General features: G+C 39.4%; 1 protein-coding gene across 4 annotated transcripts in view; it reads right to left on the reverse strand.

The window, feature by feature from the left end:
* Nucleotides 1-6,095, reverse strand: part of TRPC7 (transient receptor potential cation channel subfamily C member 7) — an 81,666-nt gene that overhangs the window by 74,246 nt on the left and 1,325 nt on the right. The window lies entirely within an intron of this gene.

Below are 6,095 nucleotides of genomic sequence, written 5' to 3' on the forward strand. Positions count from 1 at the left end.
AAAAAAAAAAAAAAAAAAAAAAAAAAAAGAAATATATTGCATATTCTGCTATGATTCACTTGGTACAAGCAAACCACCTATTCATTCACTGCTTTTTTCATGCTGCATAATAACTTTTTTCTGTTCCCTGATCTAAAGCAACTTAATGAATGTCTAATTTTCTCACTGAAATACAGTTAGCAGCTACTATAAATACCAGTACCCAAATCCAGGGGCCAGTCTTGAAAAACACAGGAGTAACTCCTGATTTAACATCGCATCACTCCCCAGTAAGCATCTGTCAGAGAACTACTGCAGAAAGACAGGAACGCAGGTATCTGACCACAAACTGAGGGCAGATCAGAAAGGGTCATTGGTTTTCCCCACCAATTATCTGGCTGAACTGCCTTCACTTGGAGTTAGTAGGATGAAGACAAACTATTCTTATTCTACCTTCTCTGGAACCTCCAAAGAAAACTATGCTGTGTGCAGCTGCGTTCAAGGGGGAGTAAACATGCTCTTGCATGAAACTAACTGAAATCCTAAACCTATCTGCGTTTTTAAAACATCGACACTTTGTGTTAAGTGCCATCTCAATGTTTCTCTTCTTTTTTAATTTTATTGCAGTAGCATCTCAGCAAGATGATAGTCTCTCTTTTAGAATCTAAGCATGTGAAGTCAATTGCCATCCTAGGCCCACAGAATGTGCAGCCTGAGTGAAAAGGTAAAAAACCCCCCCTCTTTGACAAAAGGCATTTGCACTCAGTCCAATAGCAAGTCCTAAACCACTTGGGTACAATTTTCAAGAGCCTCTAAGCTGCAGTGGGCAGATGTAACAAATAAGCAGGTGTTAATGCTCAGTGGGTGGCAAAGGTTCATCCTTCCACGTCCCATCTGTTCTCCAAGTCAGTTTTGACCTTCAGTCTATGAAAAGTTCATGTATTGCTCTGAAAAAAATACGACTGGAGTTTGAAAGCACTGTCGTGAATGGCGAGAGGAAAAGGTGCCAGGAGACAAAGTGGAGTAGATACATCACCTTCAATATTTTGTAAGAAAATATAATGGAATCAAGCAAAAACCCAGGAGAACAAAGGGTATCAGAAACCCAAAATACTTAAAGTGCCAGGACACAGAAATTCTCGAGGTAGCTGTTCTTATGGAGCTAACATACACATTAATTCATCACTCTTTTACTGATCCAGAACAGAAAGTTAGGACTGAAAAGTTTCAAACAAACTGTACAGCAAATTTTTTAGCATCTACATTAAAATTTAAACACATCCTAAGAAACCAATTTTGTGACCATATACGGTTGAAAGAGAGGTTCGTAATTAAGAAACTCTCCCCCCTAAGCTTTGATGCATCAGTATAACAACTTAATAAAAGCTGGAAGAAACGGAACATATCATCCCTTGCTCCACTGAGAGCTAAAGTATTATATGACTCTTAAAACTAATCCTTTCCAGTGTGGTTGAAGAAGTATACAGAGATGAGGGCTGTACGAATAATGAAAGAGACATCGTGAAGTAAATTAATTCCCAAGATTGCATGAAGTTTTCTAGAAGAGAAAACAATAACAGGGAAAAAAAAAAAAAAAAAAAAAAAAAAAAAAAACCACAAACAAAACAACCAACAAACCTATCTAACAAATCTAACACTGACAGGGAGTCAGAGGTCTCTAAAGCAGCAAAATGCCTGGGGTAAAAGTGGGGCCCATTTGAAGTCAACAGTCCAAGTTCTGTTGATTTCAGTGGAATCCAAATGTTGCAAACAACTATGCGCTCACACATGCACAATGTCCCCAGCGGTTAGCTTTCATCTCAGAAGCAGTCCCAGTGATGCCAAGAAGACTAACATGTGCTTAAAATGAAGCATTTAACCACATGCAGAAGTGCTTATCTAAACTGGAGCTCATGTCCTTGGCTATTCAGGGCAGGATTTAAGTTTTAAACCTGCACTGAAGGCTTAGTGAGTTCAAGTAAGGACTAATACATACAAAGAAACACTGAACTGTGACTTTGTTAAATGTTAAAAAAGCACTTTACACATTTGCGGTCTTGGGACTTCCTGGATGTTACATTAAATCTCTTAAAATGTTAAGCAACTTGGAAGGGTGAGATAGTGATGACTTAAGCAACTGTTGCTGGGATCAAGTGGAAACCAATCCAGCTCCTGTAGCTGCTCGGTGATGACCCATGAGTGCTGCAGGATGGCTCATGCCTAAATATTTTCGGGCAGTTAATTGCAATAGCTGTTTTAATCGGAAGGAATTCCACTGGGCTTTTCTGATGTTCAGAAACCATGTGTGGTAAGATATTTGGCAACCTTGTATTTGTCGTTATATTTAATGGTCAGTACTGGAAGCATTAAAGAAATATGGATCATTTCCAGCAGTGAGAAAAGTATTAGATATTTTGCCTGATGTCCAAGTATAATTCTTGAGACTTCGTTCTTTTTTTCTTAGAAAAAATGGTTTTCTCCTGGTACGTTATTACCTCTAAAGGAGAATCCAGATAGCTGGGACAGATAACATTATAATCACACCTAAAGTGAACATAAAACGATATAAAAAAAATTACCATTTGCCCAATTCTAACATTTTTGCCTGAGAAAGGAGGTTAGAGTTTGGCCTAGAGCTAATTCACACCGGTTTGTTGCATATGTAATAACATGCCAAAAAACCCGACCTTCATTTCACTTTCTTCAATTCAGAGAGAGCGCTGGTTTCATACTGTTTCTAACCACAGAAATTGCATCAGAAAAAAGAGGAAACAGGAAAGCAAACGTGCTCTCCAAAAAGATAATTACTGTACAACAGTTATCTTGCAATAAATGTTCTGCAGGGATGTCCTTACGGCACAGGGCTCATCTCCACTCCCCGCAGGTAAGGGAATAGAGCACCACAATTCAGAAGGCTTCACCTCAGATGAATTATGACCCCCAGTCTTACTCCATGAGCTTAGAAGATCAATATCTCAGCTATCCCACTTTATCATCTTTATAGAGAACAAGAAATGAATAAAAAATTACACTTTAAACTTTGAATAATTTGACAAGAAATGCTCAGCTATCAACTCCTGCTCTGAAAAGAAAGTTATAATTATGTTTGACCTGAGCACTGAATCATGATAGAGAAGCGGTAGTGCAAAGAGTAATATATGCAGTAGCTGATCATCTTGGGAACTGTAATGTCATGACTGTGCTCAGCGCCTTTTTCCAGCCTGCTTTTCACCTCTGTGCAGGCAGGTTTAGAACTAATCATATTTATTGAGCTTGTGTAATGTGCCCTCTTAAAAAAAAAAAAAAGTAATTGTAACTTGATTGCATTTATCTTACCATTTTCGTTTAAAGGTGCTTTGCATTGAAATTACTCTGGATTTGCATATTTTATTGAGACGGCTAATGATCGAACTCATCAGGCACTGCAATTAAATATTGTATTTTTTCTAGGAAAGAGTGCCAATGTGTGCAGTGTGGTTGGAGAGAAAACGGTCTCGGAAAAGAAAACCAAAAATTTCAGGGCCTAAGTACTGTTTGCAGCAAAGTGCATCCAGCTTGACGGAGCTGAGGGAGCCGTGAGATGTCTGAACTCCTGTGGTGAGTGGAGAAGAACAGCTATTTCTGAAACGTGATTTAGCTCTTAACAAATCTTCCTCTGGGACCATCTCAGTTTCTAATTAAAGTGGCTAAGAGCAGGTCCTTGCAACTTGCACTGGCAGTACTGGGTGCTGAGACGTTCAACATCCGAAAAGGGAACATGGTGTAACATAAAATTTGTTCTTAGTGTGGTGCCACTGAAACCCCTGCTGAAGCTGGAGCTCTCCCTTTTTGCAACCCCACCCTCTTAACTGGTCTGAGTGCCAGATGTGGAGAACAAGGTGGATAAAGGAAGAAAGCTGGGCTGCTTCTTATTGAGCTTACCCCAACAAAAATCCTTTCTCCTTGATCCTCCTTTCCCCAGAGCTCCAGACTACATACACCACGCAGGACCTTCTGCTGCCTCACTAATCCCACACAAAGACCTGTGGAGGGGCAGGGCTACCACCTAGAGCTAAGGCTCGGAGAAAATATTCAAAGGCTAAATACTTTAAGAGGCTAAATTGGAGTTTTTAGACATGGCTTTGAACCAGAACTTCAGAAGCAAGTAGGACAGGCCGAATAGTACCTGCTCGAGTCTAAAAACATCTGAAGTTGAATAGGTATTGAAATCAATGAGTATTAGGTACTGTGACAATTCTGGAATTCTCAGGTGATGTCAACCGTTACTTGTCTTAAAGCCTAAAAACTGAGAAGGGCATTTGAAAAGGCAGCTTCAGGAACTCTGACTACGCTTTGGGTTTGCTTTCACTCAGTGGAGAGAGGCTGGCAGGAGCCTCCCTGTGCCCTTTCGATGGCCCCCTTTGACCAGAAACTACAGAAGAAACTTAGGATATGTAACCGTTACTATGCCCCACGTTGGGTAAAGCCACCATCAGAGTAGACTTTGATGAGACATTGACTCTGTCTTGTTGAAAAGGAAATTTCAGTTTCTGAAGGCCATTTTGAAAGCATTACCCTTGGCTCCTGCAGAGCCTCAGAAACTGTCAGATTGACACTTTACTTATTATTTTTCTTTCTACTTACATCAATATTTCTAAAAAGGATCAGGGCACACGAAGGCTGCAGACTCCCTGAGGCCTCTTTGGATTTGGCACAGCTCTTATACATCAAATGGACCATTTTCCCTATTAACCCTTTCTTCTACCTAGAAAACCTGATCATCCAAGACACGCTATAAACATGAACAAAAATTGAGGAAATTAAATTCTACAAGCAGACACAAATTGGTACAGAAATGAATTCATTTAAAAGAGTAAGTCAAATTGCTCAGAGCAAAAATGGTAGGATGTTGCATATTTTAGTAAAAAAAAAAAAAAAAGCACAACATATTTTGAAGCAGACTCCAGACTTCAAATCAGGAGCACAGACCAAACACAACCGCACAAATTATTATCCTGTGTTCAATAGGTTACTCTGGTGTTCCAGATGCTGTGCAGACATATATTACCAGAGCTCTCTGATACACTTTTTCTCCAAGATCTTAAATAGCTTCTAAATCTTACCTTAAATCAAGATTTACCCTTAAGACAAAAGTTTTAAGCATCCTTTTCCACATATTACTGACTTACTATGTATACAGACTCAGTATCATTCGGGGTGGTTGCTTTTGGTTAACAGCAGCTTATTCTAAAGTCTTCTAAGCTTTGAAATGCTTAAGTGCTATTTCCTTTAATCTTGGGATGTCCAAAAACCTAATTCAATACTGTTAGCAACATGGTGATTCTCCTACATGAAAAGTTAGGTACATACCTAGGGACAATTAATAGACTTTTTAATCTCAATTCAGGCTATTCATTCACTTGCAGAGTAGCCCTACAGAGCAGTTGCATGAAGAAATATCCTCTCCCCACCATTCCCACTGCTCATATAGATAAAAGAAAATGATATTTCAAGGTCAGACTTTGAAAAGAGGCTTCTCTCCCTGTGGAAGTACGGGTGCAGTCAGCAAAACCACACTTTTTTCAAATCCTTTTCAGAAATGGCAGCACAGGATGCATTCAGGAGAACAGAGCAGGCCTCTCATGACATTAAGGGATGCTGATGAATGATCCACACTAATACTCCCATTTTCTTGTCATGAAGCATAAGGTCTGAGGCCAATAACCCAGGAACATTGAGGACAGACCACCAAATCTTTACCAACATCTGCATTTTCATGTCCTTCCTGATGTCTGTTAGAAAAGAGGAAACTCTGCCTTGTGGTTTGAAAAAAAAGGAAACAGAATTTGGCTTTCTATCAGCTATCTTTCAGAAAAATCCATCCACTGCTTCTCAGTTGTCTCACCCTCCCCCTTCTTATAAACTAAGCATTAGTATTTTCTTTCCCATTCCAAAGCAACATTATGCACCAAAACAAGAATTTTACAGTGTTAGAGACCATAAAATAATCACCTTGATTCTTGTATTCAGTTTCTTCTCGTGTTAGAATATATGTACTGAGGTTTCCTTCCTTCCTTCCTTCCTTCCTTCATTCCTTCCTTCCTTCCTTCCTTCCTTCCTTCCTTCCTTCCTTCCTT

The sequence above is a fragment of the Athene cunicularia genome (assembly GCF_003259725.1).
Source record: "Athene cunicularia isolate RWA chromosome 13 unlocalized genomic scaffold, athCun1 chr13_part1, whole genome shotgun sequence".
In the NCBI taxonomy this organism is placed as follows: domain Eukaryota; kingdom Metazoa; phylum Chordata; class Aves; order Strigiformes; family Strigidae; genus Athene; species Athene cunicularia.